Source organism: Anas platyrhynchos, chromosome 11, assembly GCF_047663525.1.
Source record: "Anas platyrhynchos isolate ZD024472 breed Pekin duck chromosome 11, IASCAAS_PekinDuck_T2T, whole genome shotgun sequence".
Lineage (NCBI taxonomy): Eukaryota > Metazoa > Chordata > Aves > Anseriformes > Anatidae > Anas > Anas platyrhynchos.
This window is the reverse complement of record NC_092597.1, coordinates 19,050,971-19,070,783: the sequence shown is the minus strand read 5'-3', so window position 1 is coordinate 19,070,783 and position 19,813 is coordinate 19,050,971. Positions and strand designations below refer to the sequence as shown.

At 42.3% G+C, this 19,813-nt stretch overlaps 1 long non-coding RNA gene across 1 annotated transcript in view; it reads right to left on the bottom strand.

Annotated features, from left to right (window-relative positions):
- The window catches only part of LOC110351235 (uncharacterized), a 53,562-nt gene that overhangs the window by 24,626 nt on the left and 9,123 nt on the right, over nt 1–19,813 (bottom strand). The window contains exon 2 of the long non-coding RNA XR_002398404.4: nt 8,851–8,977. This is a non-coding gene — a long non-coding RNA (uncharacterized lncRNA). The remainder of the gene's footprint in view (nt 1–8,850; nt 8,978–19,813) is intronic.

The following is a 19,813-nucleotide window of genomic DNA, read 5'->3' as shown; positions in this document are numbered from 1 at the left end:
GGCCTGTATGTCACCTGCCTAGCTACAAATATCACCCTTTTCTTTAACCCAGTTCCAGGGAAATAAAAAACCAACTGAATAAGCATATCCTACAGTGGTAGGACCTGATAAGTAGAATCATTGCCTTTAGTTTCCTTTCAACCCAATTACTCATGTGCCAGCTAAATTAATTCCTAATCTTTGGACCATCCACTGAAAGAGCATTACCAAATAAACTCTGACCCTATTACACAGCCCCCCCAGGGAAGTTTCTGACAACTTTTTAGAACCATTTTTGTATTGCTTTTAGTATAAGTTTAGAGACCAAAATGAAGCCCTTCCAGGAATGTGTGATATATACTGCTGTGATTTGGGGTGAAAACGAGCTTTTGAACTGCTTTTCTTCACAAGGCTTGTCAGAAAAAGAAAGGAAAAGGAAACACTCCCTTGAAAATCAAAAAACAACACTGAGTAGCAATGAAGTGAAACTGCCCAATCAATTTTTATTGGCCAAGTGGAATCAGGGGTGCTTTGAACAAGCATATAGCTACTATCGCATAAAGCAAACTTAAGTTAAAATTCAGTTCACCTGAATAATTACAGCCTGATTAATTCTGACCTCCATCCAGCAAGGTACTCAAACAGCTGAGCAATCTCATTACCCTCCCCAGCAGTACATGGAAAAATTGACTTTAGGTGAGCATGTGTTACTAGACCTTGTTGAAAAGTGAGGGCTTTACAAATAAGAAAAGCTTGTAGGTCATCCATCCATCTTCCCAGGCTCTCAGTCTAGTGAATATATGGGCATCCATGTATCTCTGTGCTCGACTATTGCCTTTCTAGTCAAGCAGAATAGACACCCCTATGCCTGCATGAGAAGGGAAAAAAGAATGAATAAAGAACATGTGGCTGAAAAGGTCTCAACTACTCAAGGGGTTTCTCCAGCAGCAAGGAAGATCTATGGTCTTTATATTCCTCTCCTAGAGGCAAGATTTCATTTTTAGATTAAAAACTTCAACACCCACTTGCTCTATGTGAACAGCAAGTTCTCTCCTGTGGCTAGAATTGATAGGATGCCATATGCTATAAAAGGTTAACACCAGTGCTATTGTAATCCTTGGCCACAACTTTCATTTCCTTAATTTGCTGACACCGAGTAATGTAGGGCTGTGCTGTATGAGAGAATACTAAGCAATCTGAGTTACAAATTTTCTCTGAATGTCCAAGCTGACCTTTGAAGCATTCAATAAAAACACCATTTAAAGAGGGGGAAAATTGCTAACATGGAAATGGAATTACAGGAACAGGACCGAATTCATTCCTTTGACTTGGTATCTGCTCGTGTTTGATGTCAGCTATATAATTATATATCACAGTTGACTGAAAAATATTTTGCTCTGTGTTAAAAGCAGGCCACATAAATGGTTTATTAACTGGAAAGAAGTTGACAGTGTTCAAGTGTTTGGGGGTAGGTACAACCACAGCGCTTCATTATGATCTGAGCATCTTCCCTCTCAGAGGGAAGATTTCTCATTTAAGGCTGTTTTACATTACTCTGGGAACTGTGAGGGCCATTTTTATTTACATCTACTCCAGGATGCCATTTGTTGCTAGGAGTGAAATGTAGCTTTCTCATACGTGACAATCTGGCTTGTGCCATCTCAGAGGAAAATCTTCAAGAGGAGCTGCTAGCACAAATGAGAATTGCTCCCGTCAGCCTCACAGCCTGTCTTCACAAGAGCAGAGCAGCAGAGGCGTCCAAGCTATGGATTAAATACATCACATAAGAGGTAGGCATGGCTATTAATATTCTACCGAGGTTCCAGAGCAGACAGCATTTGACATGGGTACGCTTCTTCTGAATTCCTGTCAATTAGTGGTGCTGCTTCAAGTACAAGGCATCCATTAAAAAGGGAAGATAAAGTCAGTTTGTGGTGGCCCCTGCAACAGTTGTAAAAACGAAGTGGAGCCTTCTTTGTCACATCAGGCAAGAAGGAGCAGGTGTAATCCCACTACAGATAACACAGGAAGGAGGCAAGTGATGTTAATTCTGGGAGGGGGGGGAAGTTGAGATCATGCCAGTTTCTGTGCAAGCAAAACAGGTTGCAGGCTCCCTCAGAATGAGCAGAAAATCAGGATGCTGCAGGATTAACCTTGTGATAGGGAAAGCCAGCCACTGGGAGCAAACAGGTTGAGAACTCATACTCCAGTCACTTCAGTTGAGACGGGAGAGGCTGAATTTAATCTGATTTTGCTGACAAACTGGTTCTCTATCAAAAAGAAAACTAGAAATGGAAAGCAACACATTGGACACCAAATCAGAAACAGGACACTGGATTCCCTGATCCAATGCAGCAGTTAATAGCTGTGCTCAGTCCCCCGTGCAGAGAGGGTCAACTGCATAGCCAAAAGTATCTGTATTGGCAAAATCTGTTCTCTTGGCTAGTCAATCCTAGTGCTTGTCAATCAGGCATCCCTACTGGATCAGGGGTTATAACATACATCTTGTGTTTAGATATTTTCCCCACATCCAGCCTGCAGAAAATAGAGAAAACATTTGAGATGCTCACAGACGTGTTTAGCACAACTCAAACCCCACACACTCAGATGAGATGCTGTGCACAGACAGCTCCCCCAAATCCTCACAACCCCACAGCGACATACAGCAAGACTGCTCTTAAAAGCGCTGCCATAATACTCAACTGCACCACAACTTGCTGTAGCAAGTCCGGATTTTTATGGTCCAATGGTAGTTAATTTTCTAAAGGTCAAATTTTACATGTTTATTTTGACTGGTGTCCTGCCCAACACAAAGACACAGCTATATTAATAGCTTACAAATTAAATGCTCATTCTAGGAAATCATACACAGTTTTGCTCTACTTCACCCAAAGAGTGACATTTCATCCCAGAAAAGGCCAGGGCAGCGTCCCAGCACAGAACATCTGGTTGGCAGCACAATGGAGCACAGCACCTGTGAACACGCTCAGTGTTTGCTTTGCAACTATTTGTCCCCCATCCGCGTAAAAATATGTTTTCAGGCTGTTAAAGTTCATTCCTTGCCAGGGGAGTCTGGTGTGATAATGCAGCCTGTTTGTCTTGGAAAGCCCCTGTTTCTGGACCATGCGCACTTAAGCTAACATTTCTGGAAGGTAAAAGTAGGAAGAGAAGGTTTTCTTCCCTCTTTATTTTTTTCTTTTCCTAGTCTTTACAGCTTTTTAGACATTCTGCAGAGAGTCTAATGGGATAAGACTGAGCCAAACAGCACAGTTTAAAAAAAGAGCAGAGATGGATTGCAGCAGGGGCCGTGGTTTAAAATCTATCATCCAGGGGCTAAGGAAGTACAAACAAACTAATAAAACCAGAAAATTATGAAATCCTGGCCTAAACACCAAGCAAAACTTCTTAATTTAGGACTCTCCTAATGGCTAAAGCCGCCACCAAGTTGGCTCCCAGGGACAATCCCTTCTCCTGCCAGATCCTTCCTTTGGAAGAGAGAAACCTCAGGATCCCAGCCAGCCTAAGGTGTTAGTGGGGGAAGGAGGTTTCAGGAGGAATAAGGCTGGGGGAAAGCAAAAGTCCTATAAAAAGTCCTGCCAGAAGGGAGGTGCAGGATTATAGCTGAAAGTTCAAGATACATTGGGTAGGCTTCAGCCTCTGCTGGCCAAGCTCTCCACCAGCACATACAGCCTGCAAAAATACAACAGAACTGACCAGTGCAAAGTCTGCTCAGGGGTCTGAGCAGAGGGGCTTCCAGAGGTGCAGACTTGGCTAGCACCAGTGTGTCACAGGCTGGAAGGCAGAGGATACACAAGGTGGGACACAGGGAATGGACTGGCAGCCTCTGTCCCTGCTCCACTGCTGGCAGCTCCTGGCCACATCTCTTCACGGTCACAGCGGCCAAAGGAAAGCCTCAAACAGCTCTTCCTTGGCTTTATTTTCCAAGTAGCATTTCCTTAAATGAAGAAATAAAACTGCTCCACACACTTTTTAAAGAATGCATTTTGATTTCACCTGAGAAAAGATGGTATCATCTCTTTTATCCTCCTCATGGTGAGTATATCTGTGTCTGACATCTTCCCAACGTGTCATTCTCAGACTGGCACACTGTCTGATGGGCCATTTCTCCTCCTTACACTCCTCTTTTGATTAACTCCAGGAGTAGCACAATTTCCTTTCTGACAGCCCATTATAAAGTCATTCTCCCTTTCAGCTGTAAGGTTTTTTTCTCCCATTTTACAGCACAGGAAGGACATTTCCTTCTGTAGCTTTTATTTCTTGTAACCTGCCTCCAACCCAGTCTCACATCCTCTCTCTTTACCTCCTCAAAAAGGGAAAAAAAAATCAAAAAAAATTATCATCAAGGAAATTAAAACTAACCACTCTGAGCACAAACTGAAGTGACCTGCACACTAGAGGGAAATTCACAGATTCCATTACATTCAGGAGAAGATTTGTTCATGCAGGCTAGATTTAATTCAGATGTTCACATTCTGGGTTCTCTCACTTGCCTGATGATGTCTTTAACAAGAGTTAAGGATAATTATTGCCATTTTCAGTCTGCATAGTTTGGCAGCCTGCAGATTGTATCAATCAGGTGAAGTACTACATGAGAAATCAAACCTTAAAGTTACTTGCACCTCTAGGCCTATCCTAATTCAAAACTAACTAGTTTATGGAAGATAACCGTGCTTCTGAGACTACACCTGGCCTTCTCCTTTTCTATTTCATAGGTTCTCATTTACCTCATCCCCTCAACCCAACAGAAATTCTACAGACATATCTGAATGTTTCCTCACATAAACATCAGGCAGCATGGAGGGTGCACTGAGCCTGCTCCCATCTGTAACTCAAAGCCTCCATCCTATCATCACAGTCTGTGGCAAGGCATTGTCTCTGCTCTGTGTTGGGAGTGCAAGACCCTCTATATGTATGGACAATGAAGTGGATTCCCAAGTGAATGCTTACTTTGTTTGCCAAGTGTCACTTGAAGTTAGATTCATACTGCAATTTGCAAAGACCGCACATCTCACAAGGCTGTCTTCAGCACTACTCTAAATAATTGTAGATAAAACAAGGCATGGTCAACGCAAAGTGCAAAATGAGTTGTGACATCCATTTTCTATTAAAAATAGCAGTCATTGAAATGTGTTTAGCTCCACTGAAGTATTCTGGGTTGGCAGCCATCAGGAGAGAGGCAGCAGGAGCAACAAAAGCTCATAGTCATTTCCTACCTCCTTTCTAGCTTTAAGCCTGCCTTGACAGACCACATTATAAAAAAAAAAAAACTAGAAGATCCATTTGATGCTCAGTCCTTGGACATCCCACACAGACTGCTGGCCAGAGTGTCCATTAAAGAGAACAAGGACAGAAGAATTGCCCTTTTAGCCTCCTTTGTAACCTTTCTTTGTCTTGCATCTATTATCTTTTATTCTTCTCATCCCCTTCATCCTCAAGAGGCAGGAGGAACTGACTCTTCAATTTCCAGCTCCTTCCTGAGCATATCTGCCGTTTGTCAAGCCCAGGCATTAAAGCGTAGCACTCTTTTGTCTGGCTCTAGTGAGCACAGTTTGGAGGCCTTACGTGAAAGGTAAGTACATGTGTGCATAATAATCATTTCTCGTAGTCAGACAGACATCATAATTGATTAACATAAATCAGATGATATTAATTATACAGACAGATTTCCCCAAACTACTGGCTGAAAGATAGATGAACAGTAGAAAATAGTTATACCCGTAACAGAAGTGAGTTAATGTGCATTTCCTTCTTTTAACATTTCAGATATGAAATGTGCAGAGTTACAGGTCAAAATAAATTCCGAACTGTCCTCAACTTGGTTTTCTCTCACTGGGAAGTTGAGGGTTTCTCACCGCTTTTTCCTTGTATCATGAGAAAAATAAGAAGCCCTGCTCACCCCAGGACTTCACACATTACAGTACATACACAGAACAGACTACCTGCTGCACAGCACATGATCCGAGAAAATCAGAGTAAAAGAAAGCAATTGTCATTACAGTATCTTACATAAAATGCAGTCTGGAGATGTAACAAGGAGCATAAATTTAAGAGGATCCACTCTCTCTGGTGCCATTTTGGTGAATTAACTATTTTAACTATTGAATCATAGCATAAAGTATGCCACAGAAGGGAAAATCACCAGCTAAGTGGGTAAAGAAAAATAGACTTATATACAGTTCCAAATACTATGATAAATATTTAGATGAGTAACTATAGTGTTATAGCATAGTAAGAGCACGTATTTCAGGCTAGTGTAAATGCATACACATCTCCTCACTGCAGTGCTATTTTCAGATCCTTAAGCAGTTGGACTCCATAGGTATGTCTTGAAAAATGCCTAGGTGGGGGTTTTGGCAGTCAGTGTGGGCAGATTTGAGTTTTAAAATTCCCCCAACCTGTATTATTTCTACTTGTGATTTTTAGTTTTCAGTTTCTCAGCCAGAATAAGACCAGCCAAACATTTGAATGTAAACTCCTCAAGATGCCTTGCCTGTTATTTTCCAGTGAGGTGTAGAAAATAATAAACTGCTGTTTCTACTGGAGCCATACAGAGAGAGAAAGCTTTCATATCCCAGGCCTCAGGCAAAGCCACCAGACTAAACTGGAATTATTAACAAAATCCCTGGGCTAGAAGACAAGATGGAGCAAGAAGATCAGAGCCCTTAATGTTCACTTCGATTTACCTAGTCTAAGGTCAGAATTTATTTCCCCTGCCATGTCAGAATCTTAGGAACCACTTTGGCACTGCTGGGACAAACAGCTTTTTGAGGTCTCCGGGGCTGCAGGAGGCACTCACGTAAGTGAATTCATCTTCCAGAACAACTTTATTGATCTTAATAGGCTTTAGTGCAGAGGACAGATAGGAAGGGATTCATGACCAGCACATATGGTGTTAGGGAATCTCTGTTTAAAAGATTCATTTAGGAGAAGAAAGGGTGGCAAATGGCATACATATGATTTCCATACGTGATACATGGGTTGAAGATGGAAAATAAATCTTCTGTTTGTACTTGGTATTTCCCAATGGAGTGATTCTGTTTATTCCTTAGGTCCATACTTTCCAGGTGATGAATACACACTGTAGAGTCTCCATCTTGACTGTCCCAAACTGAAACACTTAGAGGTTGCCAATGGCTCACAACAGCATCAGAGGCTGTTTTTTTTTTTTTTAGCTGGGAAAGAAATCATGTGCATGTCCCTGGCCTTCTCGCCCCTACCTCCTACTCTTCCAGCCTCCACCTCCAGCTCTTAATGGGGACATGGAAAACCCTGTGATGATAGACCCTAGAAGGACATTTTCTGATTCTCACCCACCCAAAGAGTGAAGCACTGAACAGGAAATTCACATTTCTTCATTTTCCAGCAGATGAAACAGGCCAAGTAGTGAAATAATACCCAAGCCATTCATTTGAACAGGAGGGAATGCTGATATTTGCAAAGATCCTTCAGCCCACTCCTATCACAATCCTCCTAAACCATCTGCCACGTTCCCTCCTGCTAAAAGGGCAGTTGCTAATCTATTTATGCAGGGCTGACAATGAAGGCAACCAGACCATGCTCAGAGAGAAAACAGCAACCAGCTCCTGGGCTCAAAGGCCCAATATGGCATGTTGGATGCTGTTGGAAGGCATCTGCAGCATTGGTGGTATTTACAGAGCTGCTGAGTGTTGATGGCTGGCTTCCTCTGAAAACAAGCCAACCATCATGGGCATCTGCTATTAATGAGCAAGCTGAGTATTCTAGCAGGGCTCTTGTCAGGCTCAACAGCACACAGTTTATTCTCACTGCAGCCTCAGAGTGGTTACTGGATGCTGAGAGGCCCTGCAGAGCTGAGGGTGCCCACAGAAAAGGGGAAAGAAAGCAAATATAAGGCTCTATGCCCTGTGCTCTGCCTCTTCAGGCAGGTCCCTACATCTGTCTGTGCTCTATTTGTAAGGTCTGGATGACACTGTTTCAGAGAGATGGAATGAAGTCACCAGGACCTGCAAGCTTAATGAGCTCTGACAGCAGGTGCTAAGTGATATAAAGCACCTTATTCTGCAACTGTCTTGAAGCTCTTGCATATACAGTACGTTTAATCCTGCACCTTGACATGTTAGTATAAAGGAATGTAACACTACAGACCAGGAAAGCACACTATGGGTACCTCTGGCTGCCCACCAAGCAAAGTGAACTGCAGCAGGCAGCTGGGAAGAACAGAAGGACTTCCAGGGATGGGAACACGAAGAGTAATTTCTGCACAAGGCGATCAGTTGGTCCCTCTGGTCACAGGGGCTGGTGGTACGGTGCTGATGTCACTGACATCCAGTCAACACAACGTGCATAATCGTACGTGCAAAGCTATTTTCAAAGAGAAATTACTATATGATGTGCTGCATGGAAACAAGAAGGAACAAATAATAGACTCTCTAGCTTCCTTTGAGGACAACAGAACTGTTAACCAGTTGTACAAACACTTGGTTCCAAGGGTGTTTTTTTTCCCCCCTTAAAAGCCTGTATTTCACAAAAGTTGGACTCGTAACTCAGCAGTCCAAGCACACACTTGCACACTGGACTCACACAGTAATTGCAACAAAGCAAGGAAGTTGCACACCAGCCAGCAGTTCTGCAGCTAGCCTCTACGCTGCAAACCCACATTTGCACACCTCATGCTTTTGGCATGAAGCTGGATTTTTAAGAAAGCAGACTAACATTTCAGACTCCTCCCAAGAAACTGGGAAAATAAGCAAGTTAAAGAAAACAGTGGTGAATGATTATTTTTGCAGGTGTGAAGAAAACATTACACAGAAGAAACCCCTTCGTGATGAATAAACCCCAGGCTAATAGAGAGGGAAGCAAAAGGAGGCTCACTACAGTGATGAAAACTTCTCTGCAGCTCCAGGAAAGGGATTCGAGTCTCTTAAGAGGAAGTTCTCCCCAAAATTCTCAGTCTGCTCAGGTAGTTCTGTTCAACACTTCTAATGCTTCCAAGTCCAACCTCAGGAGGAATTTAACAAAACAGGCGTTATTTGAGGAATTAAATAAAAAGGGGAAAAAGCACTGACTGAGATTACCAGAGACCTCTAGAACAAAGTTGGAAATGAACAGAACACCCCAATTCCTGCTTACTGAAAGTTACTTTCAGAAGATCTATATAGGGATCATTACCAGTAAAGAATTAAAGACCAAAAAACACCTAGAGTATTCTATAAATGCTTACTCCACTCAGTGATGTAGAGTATTTTGAGATTCCTGGGTAAGGAAATATTAAATAGGTTCATTTGTACCCTAAGGCCAGCAGAGGTGCCCTGGTTCTTAAATAAATGTCGCTTAAAGTTACTAGAATTTCTGCAGCCACGCATCTGAGTTCCTTTCAGCCCCATTTTCAGGACTTCTGCTTCAACACCTCCTCAGAATTCACTTTGGGCTGAAGTCTTTGAATGTTTCGCCAAACATGTGGGAAACAAGTGACTGCAGTTAAAACGTGAGCCCAGCACTGCTTACACTAGCACTGCAGCTAGGAATGACGAATGGGAAGAGACTGTTGTCTTTGTCTGAAGCCATTCAGCCTTTCCAATTGACAAAGAGGGTCCGGGGAGGGGAAAAAAATAAACTCAGCCTTTATGAAACGTGTTTGAGTGTCCAGATTACATCTAAAGCCAGTCTCACTTGCACTTCCCATCGTGCATTACTGAAACATCCCCAGCTTTATGAGGTATCGACATTTCAGCTCGTTAGTATTATTTACCACTGCAAAGTCAGCAAAGGCTTTAACACTGGCTCAAACCACAGAATATAAATAAGCAACCAGCTGGTCGTCTTAAGGGCTGGGTGGAGTCCTTTCCTTTTCATCCCCAGCACCTCTCCCTATCCATGCTTCTGTGAACAGGGGAAAGGAGTGCTTGGGATGGGTTGAAGAGTAGGGATTTATGCAACAGGCACTCATAATGGGGAACAATTCTACTAATCTCTCCCTTTGTCCTGCTGATCCTCAAACAAAAGCACCAGGAACCAGAGGCTCCTCATACTTACAGGGAAAAATCCCTTTTCTTTTTTAAATCAAGACAATCCTGACTTGTCATGGCCCTTTTTTTCCCTCCCCCCATTGCAGCCTTTTCACAAACTCAACCTTGTGGCTAACCAGAACCAGTCAAGCAATTACACTTCAAATGTCTCTTGAAATCCATGTCCCTGGTAACCCAATAGCTCCCACTACTGACCTTCTCAAAAGGAAATTGATGTACTCGTGCTTACCAAAGGAAGTATATTACATAGAAAAGGCAATGGGTCATTTTATCCCACTTCTTGTTCTGTTTTTTTCCCCCCTCTGAAGCCAATTTTATAATATGCAATTAATACCAGTGGATACTAGGACTTCACTACCACCTTTCTGCACCCGAAGAGTTCTAGTAGGCAATGCGTATAAAGTATACAATCTTAATATTGCCAGTGACACTGTTAGCCTACAGCATACTTCACCATGTGGTTCCAAGCTCTAATTGTAATGCTACAGTTGTCTCAAAAATTAACTATCTACTATCGTGACTCTTAAACACAAGTGTTTATCTAAACACTGATTTTTATCCAGTTTTCTGAATTTGGACTTAATCCATTTGATCTTCACAGGGCTCTGTGGAAGAATTTAATATATAGCAAGCTGTTTGTGGAACAATATACCAGAGCAAAGGTTTGACAGATCTGGGCTTAGAGTGGTAAACTACTTTCCAGTGATCAGAGCTACACTACATTTACACTGTAAAAATAAGGATCAAACTGTCCATGAAAACCAAAATATAAACAAATAACATCTGTAATTCACTAGCTGTATCAAGGACATGTGCTAGAAAAAATCTTAGAAAATTGTTCATCTCATGTCAGGTTCTTCCTTATCAGAGGACCAGAAGGTAATTAGAATTTTTCCAGCAGCCAAGGGAAACATTAGATTTTTCTCTTTTAGCTTCTAAAAATCAATATTCTTCCACTGATGCTGGAGCTGTTCCACCGTGACATGTACCATAGTCAGCCAACATGTCAACAAATGCAACACAGCAGCTGCTAACATAATTTTATCTGTTATCTTTTCCTTCAAGAAATCTCAGTCTGTCTTTGTTTGCCCATCTGCTTTAAAGCCTTAATTAACACCTGCCCACAAGAACATCCCAAATGTTGTTCATTTGCTGGGCTCCTAAATGAAGACCTGCCTGGAATCTGAAGGAAAAGTTTCATTTTTATCCTGCTGCTACACATTTAACCCTACCACCATCTCTAGCCCACACACAGTAGATGTGAAATATCATGGAAAGTAGCTATAAATGTGGTCAACAAAAAATATGGAACACGTCTATCACCCTACGCAGATTTCATCTCCAACAAGGTTGCTTCCACAACAGCAAATAAAACAGGGCTAGTATTTCAGCTAGCGTGGGAGACAGTATGGGTCTTGACACAAATTTCTGCATCTGAGAGGATGAATAGAGAATGATCCCAGAACAGCTCTATCAGCTGGTTGCAGCTGTGCAAAGGAAGATTTCATCTAGTCCGGTCTTCACTGTACTCCCCTCAGCTGTGCTTGTTTATCTGGGCTCCATTCAGGAACAAGGAGTCAGGTTTAAATGCACACTCACCACATTAACTAGTGCAAGGGGGCAAGATATTTCCATACGGCTCAGCCCAGCAGCCAGCTCCTAGCATATCATATTCCCACAGGTATCCTCTCAACATTTTATTGGCTGGTCTATTCCATATTACAGGAAATGGAAGGGATTAAGAAATATCATTAAGGAAAGGTGCGTGGCCCTGCATGTCATGGCCCCAGTTGGAAGCACCCTAAGAAAAGCCCAGGTTCTGTGATGGAGCTGAGCTTATAATGTGGTACGGTGATGTGTAATTCAGAATTGCAAAGGGGCACCTATGGAGCACCATGAAGAAGAGACAGGGGTTGCTTGCTCTGCAAGATATTCAGTTCCATCAGCTTTTTATTAAGAAGGTGGGAATTGGAAGTCTTGAGGACAAATCCCTTATGCAAAAAGGCACATTTCTATCCGAGAGGAGAATATCACCACAGATGCACCTGGTTTCTCAAAGGGAATCAGACATTATTTCACTTCTTTATGCCTCAACTTAACTCTAAAATTGGAGTGGTGGATATACAGGTGCATGTGAGACAGGAAACTATTGCTGTAGATTAATGGTCAAACCCATGTTTCAGGTCTCACAGGAAGGGTGCTCCTGATTTGCAAGACTGTTTCTACCTGAAGACCCAACCACATACACAAAAAAAACACGAACAATATATGGAGAACTACCACCTCAAAACACACTGCTTACCATCCACTCCTAAACAAAGCCAGAAGAAAAGCAAGTGAAAGGTGCTCCAACCAAGCACAGGTTAGAAGTTCAGCTTCAACATAGTGAAGTCATTCTGCCCAGTTTTCACGTTTATTGAACAAAAACTTCTTGGATTCAGTTCCAAAAAAAAATCAAGTCATAATTTCAATGAGCTGCAGTGACCATTGTAAAAGCTCAGTTTTCTATGAAAGTGAGGAAATGGATTCAGAATTGCTCAGATTCCATTGGCCTCCATAGCTTTGATACAATCAAAGGCATCAAGAAGCTGATTGTCCCTTTGTTTCCCTTCTTTTTCTCTTTGTAGACTCAGAGAAGCATAATCCTGAATTGATAGCTTCTCCAAATGCTCAGGCTATGATTTATCAGTCCAGGAGGCTGCAGTGGAGAAGTAATTGCATTAGCACCACCACTGATAAATAGTGCTTTCTTCAGACTTACGAGCCGCTGAGGGCTAATTACTCCTCAGATTCCAGATTCCGTTTGGCTTTAATCACAGGGTGAATCATCTCCTTCCAAACATGGCAGATATTAATGGCAGCGCATTTGTCCTAATTAATCTTCCATTGAGAAGGCCTTTTCTTTTAATTAAAGACATGAAAATGTGCAAAAATGACAAAAGAGCATGTGGTCGAGTGAGGACAAGAGTCAAAGCACCTCAGAGGATGGCAAGGATTGTTTTCATGAGGAGATAACAATGAGCCATATTCATCCTTGGCATCTGGATTTTGGCCACATTAGGCTGACCCATCAAGACAAATTCATCTTCAACACTTCATTTAAGGGAAAGTGGTGTTGATGAAAGAAGTGAGGACACTTTTAGTGCCTTTGGCTTTGTGGCTCAGTCTTTAAAATTCAATCCCCCCTCAACACAGAGCTACAGCTCATTGCAATTATATGCAAAAGCCAGCAAACCAATAGGTTATTTGGCTACAGAAGCCTCCTGCTGCCATCTGTCCAAAGACAAGACAAAGAAACACTAGAGCTCAAAAGACATGGTAGAATCAAAATGCACGTCAAATCTAACTAAAAGTAATGTTTCACCAAATGCTCACTAGCTCCTGAGAGACATTCTTCAGCTTGTCAAAGAAACCAATGGCATATATTAGCTCTTAAAAAGCCTGCTACTGGCAACGCTGGCCAAAAACACAGATTCAGATGTCAGTCACTGCAGTGAACTAGAATCTGATGAGTTTCTTTCACAGGCATGTGTTGGGTGGGTAACATGCAAAATATTTGTGTTTCTTTGAACCACGTAATAGAGAATCTTATCTAGGTTATGTTTTGTGCAGTCAAATTCCTTTAAGTTAGAGGTGAATCTGAGTGAATATAACCTTGTGGCACAAAGTGCTCCTTGGACTGACATAACTTCTGATTCTGTCTCAGAGACAGACTGCAGAGGGGAGAAAAAGTGAAGTAAGGAACAGCAAGAGCAACTCATCAGTCAGTCTCATTATCTTATTTGGAGTCAGTTGTCAGATAGCTTACCACCCCTGCTTGGTCAGTTGATAAATACACAGCTAGTCTGAACAGTGGGGTTACAAAGATACAATTATTCTCATGATGTACACAGATAAGATGGTGGGATAACATTTTGACATTTCTTGTAGCATATTGAACTCAGGAGCTGTTTTGTTCTCAGCATGTCCACCAGGAACAGACATTTACACAGGGCTTTTCCTGGGGACTTTACTTACATTTGCAGCTTATGGCTTTCTTAAGCAGAAGGCCATTTGGACTGCAAGTTTATGTACTGCTCTTTTAGTTCAGAAACTAAAGAAATCCCTGTCCAAAGGCCCTTTGAAAAGAGGCCAATACATGAAAGAGATGTTGCCCTTACCTAGCATATTTTCAATATCCCAGCTTTAGCCTAACCTGATGGTTGCACGGTGTTCCCAGACACTGAGGAAATGTACCTGGTACATTAAGTGAGACTGCAGTCGATACTTCTAAAGTGCCTGTTTATGCTGCAGCAGAGAGCTGATAAACAGCCTTGCCTCTAGTTTCTCTTAATTTAGAATTCATTACGTCTCTCTTTCCATGAAAGATAAACCAATAGCTGCCCTTGACAGCTGTTTTCTTTGGGGTCATTCTCTCTATCCACCCATCTAGTCTTTCTTCAGGGGGTTTTGCTCACTGTAATGCTAGCTCTATCAATTTCATTCAATTCTTGCAACACAATCTACAGGGACTGATGAGGACAAAGCCAAATGCATTTAACCATTTGGGTTCCAGGCATCAGTGTGAATTATGATAGTTAGATCTGTGGGCAACAGCAAGAGCTCTATCACAAGAAGGAAGACAAGTAAACGAGAAGATTATAACAAAAGGTGAAACACTCAGCAGGATGCCAGCTGGATTGACTTGAGATGCTTTCTTCTGGTTCAGCCAGTATTGCGTCTGACTGGAAACCCTGCCAGGGTCTCAGCTGGAGGTTCAGCCATGTTAGCACGCCAGATACACACACAGGGCACATCCAACCTTTTTACAGCAAAAATTACTTTCCAGGACTTTGATTTACACTCAGAAATACAGATGACTGCTTGAACATAGGAATCAGTGGTTAGAGCAGTGGTTCATTTATCCCAATATCTTTTCTCCAACATCTGTAGGAGATGCTATTTACAGAAAGTATGTGAGCCTGTGTGATCACTTCCTCAGCATATTCCCCCAGCACCCACGGTCATGCACAAGGGATGTTACACAGAACACCCCTCCCTACTCCCTTTAGCATCCATTCAAAGACTAGTTATGTGTGAAGTTATCTTCTCCTTTTCAAGCCCAAGAATGTTATCCAAGAAGTTCCTCCAGATGTTCCCTGCCCGAGGAAAGCTTATGAAGGAAGGTAAAGATGAGCTGCACAGAGGGCTCCCAGGGGCCTTTATTCCTGTGGAGGCACCACATAGCTAAAACATTTAGACTAAAAACATCTCAGAAGCAGCAGAGGCAGTAAATTTCATATTATCCTGTTAAAAACAGTGTTGTCATTAGACAAACTTTTTAATAGCACTACAGGAACATTGTGTCTCCCTTTGAGGAGTACACACTCTTCATACCCACAGGCTTATCACATTATCCATTCCTCAGCATCACAAAAGCTGGGATGCAGAGGAAACCACCAAATTATTTTTTCTGTTCACAGCTGAGCTTATTTCCTCTCACATGCAGCAATCAGCATTTGCTTACTGAAGCTATACCACCCTATATCTGAAAAGCTTGTGGTTTAAAAGACCTAATCTGCACTAAATTAGTGCAGAATGGCAAGAATAATATTGACAGACCCTTGATGGTCAAAGTCCCAAAATGCTGATAGCAACAGTAGACTTTAATTAGGTTTTTAAAGTAATCAGAAAATAGAATGAAAATAGAAAGGGGTTTAACTTAAAGGGAAGGCATGGTGGGTCCTGCAGTCAGGTTAAAATGAATATTTTTCAGGCTGAAGAGACTTCAGAAAACACATTACAGGCTTTTTAAGCTGCTTTGTCAGGGACATCCCAGAAGCCTCTCCTGTCATTCGCAGGAATGGCTTATCCAAATGTTTGTTCTCCCTATGGAGGATTTAAACTGATACTGGCTCTGTTCCCAGAGCAGGTGATTTGAAACTTTATATGGACATGGACTCCAGAAAGCCAGCCCATGACTTCATACCAACAGTCCCACGTACAATCTTTAATCTCAAGGGCTGATACCTAAGGAAAATCAGGAAAGCAAGCTCTGAATTAATCTTGGGAAACTGGCAGCACTCACACCTGCCCTCTGGCACCTCCACGTCCTACCACTCCGCACTGCTGCTGTTTTACAGAGGGACAAAGGGCAGAATATCAATGCACCTGACTCGGGACTGATGACAAATTATTTGTCCAAGATCTGATGTCAGTGGCACAGGAAACAAGCCTTCTTCCTATCAGTGTGTACACCAGTAGATCCATATCTGGCACGACCAAGTTGTAAATGCTGGTCACAAGAGACCTGTGTCCCATTCCCTCCTCAAACAGAGGTAGTGAGAACAACACCAAATACCAGAACCTGGAACAGTGTGGCAAACTCACCTCTGCAAAGCAATGCACTGTTGCCAAAAAGCAACATATCACAGAAAAAAAAAAAAAAAGAACAATTAACTGATCCAAAGTGCCCAGTCGCTCAATAAAATGAGAAACGCTGCTTTTTCTATTGTGTCATCTGCCTTTGGACAGCACTGGCAATGAGGCCACGTTCCCTGGCAGCAAAGCTTTTCCCTCTCCTCAATTGCAATAAAAAGCCACCTCTCCTCACCAACCTCTCATTAAAAGTTCAACTGATCCCCAAGCAGAGAAACATAATTAGGCTTTAGCTCCTGGGAATTGCTATCACTTTGCTCACACTAACTGGTAAATGGCTGAATATCTTCGTCCGCCTGCCAGGCCATGATAGAGTTTCCAGCACATTTCACCACTGCACAGAGCAGTGGCTCCCAGAGCTTGGGAGAAATGCTGCTTGCAAGCCCTCAGCACAGCCCAGGCTTCTAGTGTTCTCCTGATAATACAAACTGCCAGCCAGCATTTTTAATTAGAAAAGCAGCTCTGATGCAAGAAAGTAGAGATTAACCCATCATGTCACCCTGTCCCATTTCCCCACCAAGGAATAATCTTGTTCAGAACCTCTTTTCACTAGCAAACTCCATCAAGTATCACTCATATGGAGAAAGGGAACATAAAACTGTTCATACTACTGAAACGCATTAGACCTCATAAAAGACGACACTGTGTTAAACCACAACACTATAAAAAACACCTTTTTAAGATAAGAAGTACAGCACAGCAGAGGATCTAGGAGACTTCCTCAGTTCTCCTCAATCCTACAGTTGGACTCAGCCTAAAAAGTACAGTGTTTTTTTCCCTTCACAGCCAGGCTCCGTATGACCTTGGTCTTCTTGCCCTCTGGACCTCTGTCCCCATCCAAAGATTCAGAAATGACTGTAACAACTCTGATGTTCAGCCAAAGGGCCCAGCACAGTACAGCAGTACCATAGCAAACATCTAAATCCTTCCCAAAAGTCTATTTATTCACAAAAATCTCCTGCGTTGTGAGGGACCTAAACACCCTACAATGTGGTTCTCTTCTGGCCCATTCATCTTTTTCTTCCCATAAAAGAATGCATCCACCCACATCTCTAATACAGCTCCATTGTTGGTAACTAGGAGCCTTGATATCCTCCAGCTGTGATGTTTTGCTGTCATGGCATGGATTTCATCCTCATTGTTCCCTTCATCTTCAAGTCCTCCTGCCAGCTTTATTCCTCATGTTGCTCCACTAGCTTGTTATTTATGTTGTGTGATCAACTGCTTTACTGTAAGCACTGTAGTATGATGGATAATGGCACTGTATGTATTTTTAAGTGTGACTTTTTCCCCAAAAGCACATAATGGGGAATAATCAGAAATAGCTATCACCTTTCGCCCAGTTCAGAATACTTTTAAAAATATTCAATATTTTTAAACATCAGCATTCAGAACATGTCACACCTTAATCTGAAGTAAAAGTAGGCTGCACCACTCTGCCATGGATCCATTTCTAAGGTAGGGTAGAAAACAGATCTACAGAGGCTGAAAATCCTGTATTTAAGATTCATTTTGCCCCTTAAAAATCTAGACCATCCCCAAGCACTAGTGAGCGAAGAAGTGAGACAAGGATGAAATGAAGGCAGGGAGAAGTTGGGCTGAGGACCTGGCCAGAGGTCAGGATGAGGAGGTCTGTTTGTCTACAGAGCAGGAAAGATCCCAGTGCTATGGACATTAACTCAAACGGCATGAGGTACTACAGCAAGCTAGATTAGAAAAAATTACAGGGCAGAGAACTGACCCAATTCATATTTCCCCCTTTGAAAGGCTTGCAATTAGGTCCTCCCTTTGCACTCTTATCCTCCTCTTTTTTATTTTAAACCATCATAGCTACACTCTCCTCAGAGTACCATTACACTCCACTAAAAGCTCCAGTTTATTTAACAAAAAGCCATTATCTATGGATGTTGCCCTCACTTGTTCCCTGTGCTCCAGCAGGTAGAAAACACCACGTTCAAACAGGCAGCCAAGCTGCTCTCAGCTCTTTCATGCTGTTTCTTTAATTTCAGCTGCATCTGGGTTCAAAGAAACATCAGATTCCAGCCTGCATCTTATGTCTCAGGCTCAAACAAGGACCCAGGATGAGTGGATCGTTGCTCTGTCTTTTGCAGGTATTCTTCAGGGCATCAAAGTTTCATTTGAACTGTTACCTTAGAGTCAAGAAATATATTGCTCATGGATCTCCAGGGAATGTGACACAAGTGAAAGTTATTAAGTGCACAGCCTCAATATTTGTCCATCCCTGCCCAAAGAGGCACAAGACAAGGCTACTCACTTCCCGGACAATAACCGGTCAATCATTTCAAAGCCTGGGGGGAGTAAAAGCACTAACTGTGGTATTAAAGCAGAGCGTCATTAACAGCGCTGTGCATTCACTGCAGCAACATAATGAAAAGGGAATATTTATAGCCAATATCCATTTATGCAGTGGGCACATCCACCCCTACAAAAACTAATTCTGAGTTTTACGACACCTTAAAGATTATCAGACCTGGTCTAACAGAACCTGAGGCTCTTCATCAGCCAGTGGCTGTGGATAGCATTTCAGTGTCACATCCCAGAGCAGCCAGACACAACCGGTTCACTGCTTGTACAAGATGGGCAGAAATCTTATGTCACAACATTTTGTTCAGGCAATAAACATGACCTTTTTTGAAGTATTATTAAAAGAAATTTGCTGGGTTTCATCAGAGATGGAGGAGACAGAGGCACACTGACGGCAGAACTGAGACTAAAAGCACAATGCTGGACAGAGCTTGGTTGGGCATTTACCACACCCATGGGTGGTAGTTCACAAACCATCAGTAGAATACAGAAGCACATAGAGCATTGTTTTAAAAAGCTTATTTTTTGCAGCCAGGAGAAGTCAAGCTTAATAATTAACAGCAGTCATGTTCAGAACAGATACCAGGAAATTAACTCTGCTCATTTTTTCTCCTCCACATGCAGAGCATCCTCAGGTCTGTGGATAGAACCAGAGGATAAAGCGGATGCTGAAGGGAAAAATGCAAGGTCTCATTTACACAGCAGACAGGAGAACTGTGGGAAAGGGAGGATAAAATATTACTGCAAGCTAACAACGGTAGGGAAATAGCATGAACTATAGCAATGCTGCTGATAACAAAAGCATTTACTTACAAATTACAAAAACTGGGAATCCTGCTTTTTTTCTTGATGAGTTTTTGGGTTTCTCAGGCTTTCATTCTGGGTTTAACTCCCCTCCCCCCTCCCCTTTCCAGTGTTATTTCACAGCCAGGCCAAGCCAAAGCTATTCTAGCTGATGTGTAGCTATGTTACAGAAGAAAGCCTTCCTTTCGTTTGGGGGCAGGATGAAGTGAGGTGGTGCAGGGGAACAGGACATAGCAGGAACTGAAATCTGTTTTTACCACTGG